Here is a 16,472-nt window from a genome sequence, read left to right as displayed (position 1 = left end):
TAGGATATACATGTATGTCATCTCCCCTGTATATAGTATATACCTGCTGTGTGTCATCTCCCCTATATATAGTATATACCTGAATGTCATCTCCTTCTATATATAGTATATACCTGTATGTCATCTCTCCTGTATATAGTATATATCTGTGTGTCATCTCCCCTGTATATAGTATATATCTGTATGTCATCTCCTCCTGTATTAGACCTCGTTCACACGTTATTTGCTCAGTATTTTTACCTCAGTATTTGTAAGCTAAATTGGCAGCCTGATAAATCCCCAGCCAACAGGAAGCCCTCCCCCTGGCAGTATATATTAGCTCACACATACACATAATAGACAGGTCATGTGACTGACAGCTGCCGTATTTCCTATATGGCACATTTGTTGCTCTTGTAGTTTGTCTGCTTATTAATCAGATTTTTATTTTTTAAGGATACCAGACTTGTGTGTGTTTTAGGGCGAGTTTCGTTTGTCAAGTTGTGTGTGTTGAGTTGCGTGTGGCGACATGCATGTAGCAACTTTTGTGAGATGAGTTTTGTGTGGCAACATGCGTGTAGCAACTTTTTGTTTGTCGAGTTGCATGTGACAGGTTAGTGTAGCAAGTTGTGTGCAGCAAGTTTTGCGCATGGCGAGTTTTGCGCGTGGCGAGTTTTATGTGTGGTGCCTTTTGAGTATGTGAAAGTTTTGTGTGAGGCAACTTTTGCATGTGTTGCAACTTTTGTGCATGTGGCAATTTTTCCGCGTGTGCAAGTTTTGCGTGTGGTGAGTTTTCCATGAGGTGAGTTTTGCACTTGTGGCGAGTTTTGCAAGAGCCTAGTTTTTGCATGTGGCGAGTTCTGCGCGTGGCGAGTTTTGAGTGGCGACTTTTGTGTTTCGACTTTTATGTGGCGAGGTTGGTGTATTTGTGGTGAAATGTGTGCTGAGGGTAATATGTGTTCAAGCATGTGGTAGTGTGTGGCGCATTTTGTGTGTGTGTTTATATCCCCGTGTGTGGTGAGTATCCCATGTCGGGGCCCCACCTTAGCAACTGTACGATATATACTCTTTGGCACCATCGCTCTCATTCTTTAAGTCCCCCTTGCTCACATCTGGCAGCTGTCAATTTGCCTCCTACACTTTTCCTTTCATTTTTTCGCATTATGTAGATAGGAGCAAAATTGTTTGGTGAATTGGAAAGCGCGGGGTTAAAATTTCACCTCACAACATAGCCTATGATGCTCTCAGGGTCCAGACGTGTGACTGTGCAAAATTTTGTAGCTGTAGCTGCGACGCCTCCAACACTTTTCCTTTCACTTTTTTCCCCATTATGTAGATAGGGGCAAAATTGTTTGGTGAATTGGAACGCGCGGGGTTAAAATTTCGCCTCACAACATAGCCTATGACGCTTTCGGGGTCCAGACGTGTGACTGTGCAATATTTTGTGGTTGTAGCTGCGACGGTGCAGATGCCAATCCCGGACATACACACACACATACACACACACACACATACACACATTCAGCTTTATATATTAGATTTATACATTTTACTAGATTGTGGCCCGATTCTAACGCATCGGGTATTCTAGAATATGCATGTCCCCGTAGTATATGGACAATGATGATTCCAGAATTCGCGGCAGACTGTGCCTGTCGCTGATTGGTCGAGGCAACATTTGACATCGTTGTCGCCATGGCAACCATTATGACACCTACGTCGATACTGTGCCCGTCGCTGATTGGTCGAGGTGAATTCGCGGCAGACTGTGCCCGTCGCTGAGTGGTCGAGGCAACCTTTATGACATCATCTTCGCCATGCTGTGCCCATCGCTGATTGGTCGAGGCCGCCAGGCAGTCAGAGATGCAGGATTTCCAGGACAGACAGACAGAAAGACAGACAGACAGACGGAAAAACCCTTAGGCAATTATATATATAGATTTCCTCTGTCTAAGTGCATGACCTGAAGCTTATCTATAGTAAACTTCAATTAACATTTTTCAGCCCAAGTCATCATCTTACATATACCCTTCTGTAATATTAATTTGTCCTCTTCTGTTTGCTTGATTACCTTGCAGAGATTGCTATAATCTGAAAATATTGAAATTCCATGACGTTCTACTCTGTGGACCTGCTTATTAAATACATTAAAAAATGAGGGCCCAACACAGACTTCTGTGGTCCCCACTGTTAAATCTAAACCCATCAGAGCGTATTCCATTAATAACCACCCTATATTCCCTATCATTGATCCAGTTGCTAAACCAATAACACATATTTTTCTCTAATCCCATTTCTTTCATTTTATGTGCCAACTTATTATGTGGCATTGTACGAAATGCCTTTGAAATGTCCAGATAAGAGAACATACATAGCCTTGCTCTGGTCCAGTACAGAATCCACATACTCATAGAGGCTGAGCAATTTGGTTTGACAGGACCAACTCCTCATAAACTCATGTTAATGTTGGGTTAAGAGGTTATGTTTATTTATGCAAATTGCCTTTTTAAAGTGGAAGATTTCAGTATTGACCATTTTATGAATTTTGACAACATAACTTAGGATGGGTTCATACTGCATTCTGGCAGTCCGTTAGATGGACTGCGTTACACCGAGGCATAATGCAGTGTAACGCAGTCCGTTAAGGCTGCCATTAACCCCTATGTTGGGCGCATCGCCAATGCATGCCATAATGAGCGTGCACTAGCAATGTGCATTCTTTGAGTAATGGACCCTCAAATGCGGGCTGCAGTATTTCTGGGTCCATCACAGCTAGCGCAGATAGAGCATCTGCTAGCTCTATCTGCGCTAGCGCGATGACATTTTGGCACTTGCGTTAACGCAGTCCGTTTAACACATGCGTTGAACGGGCTGCTTTAGTGCAATGTGAACCCGGCCTAGGATAACAAGCCAAACCAGAAACTCCACCTGCAAACACATGTTTCCGGGTGTTTACCTCTCCTCATTGCAAATCAGATCTGATTAGGCTAGGTGAGAGACCTCTGATAGAGGGTCTAAGAGGGAATGATTCTCCTCGTGAAAAGTGCCAAGCAAGCAAAAGCAGACTTACAAGCCATGCAATGCTACTTTGGGTATTTAAATATGCAAATAACCACTTCACAGCAGAATAGCACTTGAACTACAGTGCCACCTATTAGATGTAACAATCCTAAAACTCAATATCTACCCTTGCCACATTACTTAAGATAAGAAGCCAGACAATTTTGTATTGCTGCGTAAAGGGACTCTAGCTGCACAAGATCTCGCTCTTTTCACTGTTCCAACACTGCTGCATACTTTACTTAGCTGTTACCTAATGGTATGAGTAACTTTAATACATCTGGCAGGCATTTTGCTGAACTATAAATGGTTTGCAAAAAGTAAAAAAACAAAACAAATACCTCTGGACTCACCCTTTCTGCTCACTGTGCAACATCCAGTTCTCCACAGCTCTTTTTTCCTCCGTGGTGCGTCGCATCTCTGGCCTTTCAATCAAGCCCGGGGCTTCTGACCAGGCCTCTGAGATCAATGTTAATAATATCAGGACGTGCTCTGCATCAACATGACAGGAAGGAATGCCTAAAGGTCTGGTTGGGAACCAAAGTCCTGGGATAATGTGAAGACAGCGCGTACGTGGCAGAGCAATACAAAGAAGAGGCGCAGAAGACCCTATGGCGGGAAGTGAGAGATGTGGGTGGAAAGAGAAGTGAGCGGGGCAGATTAGTTACCGGTGTTTTTTTGTATTCTACAGTTATTATGCTCTGGGGTATGGAAATACCCCAGTGCAGATTAAAGAACATTCAATTTGTTGCAAATAACTTTGCTAGAAATTGAATTTCAGTATCACAGCAATTTTGCAAATTCGACTTTTGTCAGATCTGCTCATCTCTACTTGCCAACTGAAATACATTAATAAAATGAATATAACTAGTCAATTTCTAATTGCACTTTATATAACAGGGGTCGGGAACCTATGGCTCGCGAGCCAGATATGGCTCTTTTGATGGCCGTATCTGGCTCGCAGACAGGGGGCCGGCAAGTAGGAAGCGGGGAGAAAAAAAAAAAAAAGACGCCCCTTTAAATATTCGGGCGGCGCCGTCCGCCGCCATGACCAGCTCCCCCCACCCCCGGGCCCCGCCCCCGCTCTAATACTCACCTCTATTGGTTCCTGCAGTGCCGGCAGCTGCAGCGTCCTCTGACTCTGCGACGTCTCAGAGCAGAGGGCGCGATGACGTGACTCCTGTGCGCGCCGCTCAGCCTCTCTGTCCTGAGCGTCGCAGAGCCGGAGAGATGCTGACTGCACCGGACCTACGCTAGGAACGGGAGAGGTGAGGATTTTACTTTTTTTTTTTTTTTCTTTATGTCTGACTGTCTGTGGGCAATGCTGGACACACTGGGGCAATACAGGAGACTATGGGGCAGATTGCTGGACACACTGGGGCAATACTGGAGACCATGGGGCAGAATGCTGGACACACTGGGGCAATACAGGAGACCATGGGGCAGAATGCTGGACACACTGGGGCAATACAGGAGACCATGGGGCAGATTGCTGGACACACTGGGGCAATACTGGAGACCATGGGGCAGAATGCTGGACACACTGGGGCAATACAGGAGACCATGGGGCAGAATACTGGACACACTGGGGCAATACAGGAGACTATGGGGCAGATTGCTGGACACACTGGGGCAATACTGGAGACCATGGGGCAGAATGCTGGACACACTGGGGCAATACAGGAGACCATGGAGCAGAATACTGGACACACTGGGGCAATACAGGAGACCATGGGGCAGAATGCTGGACACACTGGGGCAATACAGGAGACCGTGGGGCAGAATGCTGGACACACTGGGGCAATACAGGAGACCGTGGGGCAGAATGCTGGACACACTGGGGCAATACAGGAGACCATGGGGCAGAATGCTGGACACACTGGGGCAATACAGGAGACCATGGGGCAGAATGCTAGACACACTGGGGCAATACAGGAGACCATGGGGCAGATTGCTGGACACACTGGGGCAATACAGGAGACTATGGGGCAGATTGCTGGACACACTGGGGCAATACAGGAGACCATGGGGCAGATTGCTGGACACACTGGGGCAATGCTGGACACTGGGGGTAATATGCTGGACACACTGGGGCAGACTGCTGGACACACTGGGGAAAGGCTGGACACTGGGGCAGATTGCTGGACACACTGGGGGCAGTGCTGGACATACTGGGGCAGATTGCTGGACACACTGGGGGTAATATGCTGGACAACATGGGGGTAATATGCTGGACACACTGGGGCAGATTGCTGGACAACATGGGGGTAATATGCTGGACACACTGGGGCAGATTGCTGGACAACATGGGGGTAATATGCTGGACACACTGGGGCAGATTGCTGGACAACATGGGGGTAATATGCTGGACACACTGGGGCAGATTGCTGGACAACATGGGGGTAATATGCTGGACACACTGGGGCAGATTGCTGGACAACATGGGGGTAATATGCTGGACACACTGGGGGCAGGACTTGAGGCATGGGCAGAATGTAGATACGGTTACTGTGCAAAGTGACACTATATCGCCTTTTTTTCTTCATGTGATGTAATGTAGAAGTTGTGAAAAATTAAGTAATGTGTTCTGCAAGCGGAGCTCGAGATAACTGTGTTATTTCCTGCAGAAACGAGTCCTGGCTGGAAGGAATGATGGCGGTCTGTGCTGGATGAAAGATGAAGGACTTCACCTAGAGACGTCACTGGTGAGTCAGTGTTGCCTATACACTGACACTATATATACACTGTATACTATATACTCAAATCTGGCATTCTCTCAACATCAGGTGGGAAGAATGCCAGCTTCCAGTCATGCGCAGGAAAAAGAAGAAGCCAGACTGCTGGACTGATGTCATGCATCGCAAGCTCACAATGTAAGTTATTTATTTAATTTTTTACTGCTAATTACCATTGTTTCAGTCCAGTTGTGGCTTTATACAGCAGGGAGGAGCATTCCTTGCTGTACTAAGTGAACATTGGAGCGATTGATCTGTCAATGGCCCTTTAAACATATTGTACGGCTCTCGCGGAATTATATTTCAAAATATGTGGCGTTTACGGCTCTCTTAGCCAAAAAGGTTCCTGACCCCTGTTATATAAGAATGTTAGTCTGTGTGTCTTCAGTTCATAAGACATCATTTCATGTTTTTTTTGTATTCAGTTATTTAAAGTAACTACTTAATAACAAGGAAGCAAGTATTGATGAATGACATGTATAACACCAACACATCAATACCATTCTTAACAATAAGTACAAAGTTAATAAGTACTTTTAATGACTGGTTTATCAACTTAGATGTGGAAACAATAATGCCTTGTTATTTTTATAAATGATAGCTTGAAACCAAACAGTTATTGAAACTAATGGTGAGGCGGGCCGATGAGACTTTTATATAATTCGTTTGTCCGATGGAGGGTTTGCATATTGATTCTTTGTCAGTATACTGCTTGACTGATAGTTTAATAATGGGTTTTAGAGCTTTACCAAATCAGTTCTGTGGCTTGACCTTGAAAGAATATTAATAGGTTGTTCTGCTGGCTCCATCTAATTACTGTTTTTCTGTGTGGACTGCACTACACTGACCTGCCACTCATCAAGTCCATTTGTTTGTGAGCTAGCTAAATTAAACACATCAAATTCAATTTACTTTTTATTTTGCACATCTTAAAAACCATGACCATTAAACATTTACTCCTCCACCAGTAGTTTATCACTTGGAGTATTTTAACAGAGCTCAGAGTTATTCCAGTGAGAACATTTTGAATGTAATTTAAGAGCTTGAAAAAAAAAATATTTGAATTTAAAATGTTTCCTTTTATGACATTTTTTTTACAATGCTCGCTGCTTTTTGACCTTCAAAAATGCCAAAAACAAAAATACTGTGTATGTTGCCGAGATTGCTACCATTATAGTCCACTCCTGGAACATCAGTTTTATGTGTAAGGGTCTGTGTTGCCAAAGAAGGGTCATAGAACTGTCAAATTCACTTGTCATCCAGTATATATACAGGAAAGAAGGATTCACTATTTTCATATGCAGGGATTCTTTATTATGGAATTCTCTGCCACTGAAAGATTTGATTGTTCATTACCTATAAAAGTTCGCAATGCCTTTACTGAAAAAACTAAATATGTAGTCATTGATCCTGGGATTAATGCTAATTACCATTACTGAATAAAAAAAAATATTTTATCCCAGTATAGAAGAATTTGCATTTGTCTCCCTCTGGATAAACACCATAAAATGGTATAGCAATTTTGATTTGTTTAAATTGAAAATAACTGTAAAGCTGTATGAATCCATCCTCATCTTCCAGCCTTGCACTTTCCATTTTATTTCTCTATGCAGGTGATGCACTGATGTAATCATGCCACCAGTATCATTCAGCAGGATTTCTGCCAATGACAATAAGGAAAGTGGTGCAATGTAGGATCATCAAGAGGTCAGTGGTTCTCGTATTTATAATTGTGGTGACAACATAGTTGGGGGAAAGCACTGCAATAATGGGCAGAGAAAAATAGTTGGGAGAAACATTAGCGGCGTAGCACAGTGAGGGGAAAAGCACAATGAAGGAGAACACAAAGAGGGATATAACAGTGTTCCTCAACTACAGTCCTCAATGTCCTCCAATTATCACCAGTGCAATTCTAATGAAATCCTAAAAACATGATCTGCTATTAGTCCTTGAGGCCTGAAGTTGAGCTGCACTGAGGTATACCATAATGGGTGAGAGGCTAAAGTGGAGGGAAGCAGAATTGATGGAGACCACAGTGGAGGAGACAACAGTGTAGGGTAGCACATTTGTTTGGTGAGCACAGTGGAGGAAAATGCAGTGGAAGGGAGAATCCAGTGGGAGGGAAACACAACATGGAATGAATGGCAAAAGGGAGCACAATTGTGAAGTATTATAATTTGGGGGAAATACAGTGGAAGAGGAGCACAAGTGCTGGAACAACACAATGATTAGAGGAAAAATACACAAGACAAAGACTGTTAATAAATTGTCAGGGGATAGGAGCACAGTTAGGGGAGACATTGCAGTGCATTGGAGTGAATAGTGGTTAGTTAATCTACCCTCCTCAACATTGGAATTGCAATAAAAAGGAAAACTTGTGGAATTGTGGGAATCACAGGATTGATAGACAAGTTATTGACAGTGCCAAAAACAGAACTTTTTTAGACGATCAGCTAAACCTATCAGACCCGAACATCCACGGGTTCACCCACTACTACTTCCTACTGACTATAAATGAAACATTTTAAAAACTGATACTTGCAAGTTTTTGCAATAAAGGGTTAGCATGTTTATCAATTCTGCAGTTTCCATAATATGTGTCACAGTGCAGCACACCTAACGTGCTTCAGGCAAATGGATCCGATATTTCCTTGCCGTTTTATCCACCAGCCATGGTGCAGCAGCCATTTTTTTTCTTCAAGACTACAACACTACCAGGTGAGTGTTAACGAAAGACTTACTCACCCTCCCTCCAAAAAGACATACATCTAGATTTCTTCAAGTTAGTTTTAATACAGCATGATCTTGCAAAAACAGGGTGATCTCACCAGATCACACAGTTTGACCAGTTTTAGATGCTCCCAAGCAGTGACTGCATGGCATTATATAGAAGGAGGACTAGTCGCGGCTTCGAGAAAACTCTTCTGAAACAACGTCTTGTTCAATGTTAAAATATGAAGCTATGTTTCTCACATGTAAGACAAAGAGCATTAGAATAATGAAATAGCCTTCATGAAATGAGTGAAAAATATTTCTACATAATATCATTTAAAAGTCATTGACAATCGCTTTAGGCTTGAAGTGAGTGTCACTTTTCAAGCAATAGTAGTAGCAACTTTGTCATCTTAAACATGAGGTATAACAGCTGTTCTCAGCTGGTCATCACATTAGGCCTCTTGTATTTTATGGATTCTTTATATGGTAGATTAGTAATTGATCATATTACAGTGCCTTGTGAAAGTATTTGGCCCCCTGGAACTTATCAACCTTTTCCCACATATCATGCTTCAAGTATAAAGATACCAAATGTAAATTTTTGGTGAAGAATCAACATCAAGTGGAACACAATTGTGAAGTTGAATGAAATTTATTGGTTATTTAAAACTTTTGTGGAAATTCAATAACTGAAAAGTGGAGCATGCAACATTATTCGGCCCCCTTTAAGTTAATACTTTGTTGCGCCAACTTTTGTTGTGATTACAGCTGCAAGTCGCTTGGGTATGTCTCTATCAGTTTTGTACATCGAGAGACTGAAATTCTGGCCCATTCTTCCTTGGCAAACAGCTCAAACTCAGTGAGGTTTGATGGAGATCGTTTGTGAAAAGCAGTTTTCAGCTCTTTCCAGATTCTCAATTGGATTGAGGTCTGGACTTTGACTTGGTCATTATAACACCTGGATACGTTTATTTGTGAACCATTCCATTGTAGATTTTGCTTTATGTTTGGAATCATTGTCTTGTTGGAAGACAAATCTCTGTCCCAGTCTCAGGTCTTTTGCAGACTTCAACAGGTTTTCTTCAAGAATGATCCTGTATTTGGCTCCATCCATCTTTCCATAAATTTTAACCATCTTCCCTGTCCCTGCTGAAAAAAAGCAAATCATGATGCTGCCACTACCATGTTTGACAGTGGGGATGGTGTGTTCAGGGTGATGAGCTCTGTTGCCTTTACGCCAAACATTGCGTTTGGCATTGTTGCCAAAAAGTTCGATTTTGGTTTCATCTGACCAGAGCACCTTCTTCCACATGTTTGGTGTGTCTCCGAGGTGGCTTGTTGCAATCTTTAAATGACACTTTTTATGGATATCTTAGAGATATGGCTTTCTTCTTGCCACTCTTCCATAAAGGCCATATTTGTGCAGTGTACGACTGATTGTTGTCCTATGGACAGACTGTCCCACCTCAGCTGTAGATCTCTGCAGTTCATCCAGATTGATCATGGGCCTCTTGGCTGCATCACTGATCAGTCTTCTTCTTGCTTGAGATGAAAGTTTAGAGGGACGGCCGGGGCTTGGTAGATATGCAGTGGTATGATACTCCTTCCATTTCAATATGATCGCTTGTACAGTGCTCCTTGGGATGTTTAAAGTTTTGGAAATCATTTTGTATCCAAATCCAGCTTTGAACTTCTCCACAACAGTATCACGGACCTGCCTGTTGTGTTCCTTGTTCTTCATGATGCTCTCTGTTCTCTTCAAACAGAACCCTGAGACTATCACAGAGCAGGTGCATTTATACGGAGACTTGATTACACACAGGTGGATTATATTTATCATCATTGAGCATTTATGACAACATTGGATTATTCAGAGATCCACAATGAACTTCTGGAGTGAGTTTGCTGCAGTGAAAGTAAAGGAGCCGAATAATATTGCCCTTCCCACTTTTCAGTTTTTGAATTTCCACAAAAATTTAAAAAATAAATAAATTTCGTTCAACTTCACAATTGTGTTCCACCTGTTGTTGATTCTTCACCAAAAATTTACATTTGGTATTTTTATGTTTGAAGCATGATATGTGGGAAAAGGTTGAAAAGTTCCAGGGGGCCGAATACTTTCGCAAGGCACTGTATACCCTCTTCATTTTATCGTAGTTTGTTTTGGGACCATGCTGTATCTTTATGTGCCATTGATTTTATAAAGAAGAAACAGATTTTCTTTTTCACATATTCTGTAAAATTAGAAGAGAAAAGATTGTGACATTCCCTATTACATATGTAGGTAAGTAAAAAGAGGCTTGTAGTAATCTTAAGAAGAATAAAGGATACCATTTATTCAATCAGGCAGACAATCAGAGGGCTTATACAAGAGGTTAGTTAATATTCTTTGTACACTATTGAAGACCCAGCAGCAGGGAAGACTTTTGTTACAGCCAGTTGTCAAAAGGCAAAGGACTTTCAGGGAACGTTAGGTTTATGAGACATAGAAGAATATTTTGTACACCTCTCAGTTCTTTTGTGATTTGAGACAAAAATAGTTTCAAGCAATGAAGAAGATTATTGGTAATTTGCTAGGGTTTTACAATTATTGGGGTGAGTGTATTTTCTAATTTAAAAGATACCTTAATCAAATGCCTAGTTTGATTCCATTTTTTTTCAAAGTTTTCTGTTCTACTAAAATATTACAAAGATTTATTTCACCAATGAGTCATTAAACTAGCTATTGGTGTACACTGAGAATATGCAAAGTACAAACTCTGTTCTCTGGCTCTTATCAGTGTATTAAATTATACTTTCTTTTATCGCAATTAAAATGTAATTGAACCTTATAGTTCTTTTTATTTTTCATCTTATTGAATGCCATTTTTAAATTAGTGATGGTCTTTGCCCTGAGACACTTGACCACAAACCACTGTGCAGAAGTGCACAGCTCCTAAATGAGCCACCTCTACAGCACAAAAAGTCTATGGGTCCGTGAAGAGCTGTGTGTGCCCCCAGTTTGGTGATATTTTATTATTATTATTATACATTTTTATAGCGCCATTTATTCCATGGCGCTTTACATGTGAATACGGGGCAAATATAGACAAATACATTAAACATGAGCAGATAACAAGGCACACGAGTACATAAGGAGGGAGGACCCTGCCCGCGAGGGCTCACAGTCTGCAGGGGGTGGGTGAGGATACACTAGGAGAGGGAAGAGCTGGCTGTGCGGCTGTTCAGTAGGTTGAGGATCACTGCAGGCTGTAGGCTTGTCGGAAGAGATGAGTCTTCAGGTTCTTTTTGAAGGTTTCTATGGTAGGCGCAAGTCTGATGTGTTGGGGTAGAGAGTTCCAGAGTATGGGGGAAGCACGGGAGAAGTCTTGGATGCGGTTATGGGAAGAAGAGATGAGAGGGGAGTAGAGAAGGAGGTCTTGGGAGGACCGGAGGTCGCGTGTAGGTAGGTACCGGGAGACCATGTCACAGATGTATGGAGGAGACAGGTTGTGGATGGCTTTGTATGTCAGTGTGAGGGTTTTGAACTGGAGTCTCTGGGCGATAGGAAGCCAGTGAAGGGCTTGACACAGGGGAGAGGCTGGGGAATAGCGGGGGGACAGGTGGATTTCACCGCTTCTGCACAATGGTTTGTGATTGGTGGGGTCTAAAGACCTAGACTCACAATTATTTATGGGTATTTGAGGTGCTTAAAAATATTAAGACATTTGATAACACTTCAGAGGTAATATAACACCATACTTGCCATCTTTTAGGAACTACCTTCCGGGAGATTCATAATTGTGGTGCATCCCAAGCCCCTTTTTGCACCCCACACCTCTTTATGCAGACCATACCTATTTACAAACCCCACCCTCACTGTAATGTTGTTCTGTCATAGCATAACACAAACTGAAGGGCTTGGATACTAATGCATAAGTAAAAAGTAATGGTGACCAAAATAAAAGGCATATTAATTGTTCTGCAAAGATTGTAGATGTTTCCTGTAGTCTTATGCAATACCACTAATAACACAGTGATAATTCTCTGAGCACATACAGTATAATGTAGTAGATGTAAACCACAATCCCATGTACCACTATATAAAACATAAAGTGATACGTTTTTGAATACAGAATTTAGTAGATGTGACATGCCGTCCTATGTGACATCACAAAGTGATAATTTCTAAATACAGACAATGTCATATATGTTACCAGTAGTCCCATGTTACACCACTTATTACTCAGTGATAACTCTCTAACTACAGATTATATAGTAAATGATACAAGCAGTCCTGTGTAAGGACAAAAGAAAAGAAGAAGTAATGTTAAAAGATAATATATTTATTGAAAAATATTTTAAAATTAGAAATAAATAATACAAGAAGATACACCAAACTTGGGAGAGGGAGGGAGAGGGGGTTTAGACCACCAGACTGTGTCAGGGGGAGACGGATCTGCACAATACCGCCAGGGTTAATGCTATGAAATTAACCAATTCATATCATATAGGATGGAAATAATGATGATATAATTGCAGAAGAACAACGATCAAAGGTACACAATACTAGTGTGTATATGCCCACAGGAAATAAATCAATTTCAAAATGCAAAAGGTATCCCATTCATTTGGTCTTACTAAGGAAGGAGTGAGTACAACATGTATATCTAGCAATACAACGAGGTTGCTAATAGACTGGAGAGTAAGCCCACTACAAGTGCCAAAGAAAGGGAAATACCAAGAGAGGAGAATCTCATGCAAAGGGTTAATTACCTGTGGTGCAGATGTAAATGAGGTGGTACCTAGCACTGATGGTGGGGTGCAGATGCGGTTCCCCGGCGCTCGACAAGCGCTGTTTCACCGTAGCTTCTTCAATAGGGGTGAGGACAAGTTAGAGAGGCATTTGGGGCATTTAAATAGGGGATGTGGCATGGTGCAAATACGTCTTGCTCTTAAAAATTGCCCCACCGGTATTCCCTTAATGATTGTGGGTAGATGGGAAGAAGTAGCATGCAGTAGGGAATTAGTCGCTGTAGGCTTTCTGTAAAGATCAGTACATACAATACCATTGGACACCTTAATTTTTATGTCCAAAAATTCAAATTCTCGTCCGAATTTATAAGTCAGGAAGATATTACGATTATTGTTGTTTAATTTTGACATTAGCTTATGGAGATCCTGAAGTGTTCCCTCCCAAATAAACCATACATCATCGATGTATCTCATCCACCCTTGAACCCTCTGTATCTCTGGAATGGTATCTCCTTGAAAAATTTCCCTTTTCCATGCCCCCAGGAAAAGATTGGCGTATGAGGGGGCACAGGAGGCCCCCATGGCGGTGCCTTGGGTCTGCAAGTAGGTGTGTTTGTTAAAGGTGAAGATGTTATGCGTCAGAACAAATTCCAGAAGCATCAGGATTAGGGGAATTATGGCTCTATCTAGGTCACTGGTTTGCAGATACCATGCGACTGCTTTGAGGCCATCGGTATGCCTAATTGAGGTGTAAAGGGCCTCTACGTCGGCAGTGACCATCAGCACATGGTCATCCAGAAACAAGTTGTTAAGTCTCTGGAGGGCCGATGTAGTATCCTGAATATAGGATGGTAAGGTTCATACTAATGGTTTAAGAAAAAAGTCCAGAAAATCCAAGATAACTTCACATAGACCCCCATTACCGGAAATGATAGGCCTTCCTGGGGGATCAAAGGGGTCCTTGTGGAGTTTGGGAATTAGGTATAGGGTGGGTAACTTAGGATGTAGTTTTTGAATAGTCTCAACCATTTTTTTTGTGATAATCCTTTGTTCAAAAGCTTTCTCAATTATTTGCAAAAGATCAGCCTGATATCTAGAAAGGGGGTTATATGATAATTTTTGCTAACAATGAGATGAATTAAGCAGTTTGTAAGCTTGCTTTTCATACATGCTTACTGGCCATATTACCAAGTTACCCCCCTTGTCGGCTGGTTTAAAAACTACATCATTTAAAGATAATAAATGAACCAAGGCTTGTTTTTTTTGGCTTGGCTTTTTTCAAATTAGAAGACCAGGCTGGTTTTTTTGGCTTGGCTTTTTTCAAATTAGAAGACCAGGCTGGTTTTTCGGACAAAGATTCAATCTCCGCAGTGAGGACTCTCGTAAATACATCAATGGCTGGACATGTATTGATGGGAGGGAATTTCCGAGATTTATTGAACAGATTGTGGGGGAAGTTGCTTACCTGAGCTGATGTGTTCTCCTGTAAGAGTCCTTCAAGATTCCTTAGCATTTCCCTTTCTTCCACTGTGGAGAAGGTATCATTGATATCACTCTTGAAATGGAATTTTTTGAGACTGAGTTTCCTGGAGAAAAGATGTCTCTGACTGTGGTGAAGGTATCCAACCGACACATAGGCAAAAAAGTCAAGCCTCTCTCCAGGAGTCTCACCTCAGCCATAGATGATTCGTATTTGGACAAATTAATTACCTTAAGTTCGTCTCCCTGGGTACGGAGGGCTTTCGATCTTGTAAAGTTATCAGGTAGTCTTTTATCAGTTCTAGATGTTTCCCCAGAAGTATTTTCCCCATTACTCTGTGAGGTGTTGATGTCGGAAGTTGATATGGCTGAACTTGTAGAGGGACTCCTATGATGGCTGGGCCTAGTTGCTTTTTTGTCGTTTTGTTTATTCCTACCAGAAGGATTTGATTTTTTATTTTGCCATCGGTATATTTTGTCTGTATCATAGTCATTTAAGTCTCTTTGAAATTTTTTAATTTTATTTTGGCAGACTTCTTTTTCCCATCTATCTACGTCTTTGTTAATTTCAATCATAATTTGGTCAAAATTTTCCACTGGGATATCTTTCATTTGGCATTGTTCACACGTTGTGGTATTCCATAATCGAATATGTAATTGTTGGTTCTTCTGAAGTGACCGCAGCCTTTTTTGAATAAGGACTATGGGAATAAAAATTGCTAACTTGTTAACTGCAGTCCTATGTAATACTACAGATAATACAGTGATATCGCTACGAGTACAGATAATGTAGTGAATGTTTCATGCAGTCCTTTGTAAAAACACAGATAACACAATGATAACTTTTTACAGTCACATTCATCGCAGCACCACAAGAAGTTTCTTCCCAATCCTAATTAGGTACAGGAAACACAAGAGGTTAAATAGCTCATCCGCACCTTTTATCCTCAGTGTTTTTCCTGTCCCTAAGGGATGAAGAGGTTATCGGTGGGGGCTGTGAATGGCGAGCAGCCACTATGGAAGGTGTAAGTTCCTTAAAATCTGTATCTGCAGAGCTCAGCATGAACCTAGGTCCAGTAAGTATGGCTGGTATGGGTAAGTTCCCACTTTCTTCGGGCAGGATCCATATTTAGTTTGTCTTGCCTCTTTTATTTTAGGAAGACAAGGATCCTGCACTGAGAGTGAGGGAGAAAGAGAAAACTATGTTCCGCAACTGTGCAGTCAATAGTAAAAAGCACATTTCTGCCCATAAAATTCCTTTATGTCTGAAGTGTACAGAGAAAATGTTAAAAGAGGAACAACCTTCCCTTATGGAAAAGGTAAGGGGAATAGTACAGCAGGGGATACAATCTTCTCTAGCCTTCTTCTTGCAATCTTTCTCTCAAACTGGTTTTATGTATCCATCATCAGCAAAAATGAGGAATTACAGCCTAGGGGAAGTCCTGATTCAGAAGCAGATGTATCCATTTTGGACAAATGGTTAGAATAAGGGGAATTAATCTGAAATGAAAATGTGGAGAAAGATAAAAACTATTACTTTTCCTCTGAGTATATAGAAGAATTATTGTCAGCCGTAAGAAATACTATGGAAGTAGATATGCAAATTGCCTCTGTAGAGAGAAAGAGGATTTGAACTCAATATAGCGCCACCTGTTGGAAGTAGCGATCCTACAAGTCACGTTCAACCCTTTAACGAGGCTTGCAATATGACTTAGGATAAAAGCTAAATCAAAATCTCAATTTGCAGACATGGTGTTTCGGGCTTTTGGC

The sequence above is a fragment of the Ranitomeya imitator genome, chromosome 2 (assembly GCF_032444005.1).
Source record: "Ranitomeya imitator isolate aRanImi1 chromosome 2, aRanImi1.pri, whole genome shotgun sequence".
Classification (NCBI taxonomy): Eukaryota; Metazoa; Chordata; class Amphibia; order Anura; family Dendrobatidae; genus Ranitomeya; species Ranitomeya imitator.
Note: the sequence above shows the minus strand (reverse complement) of the source record.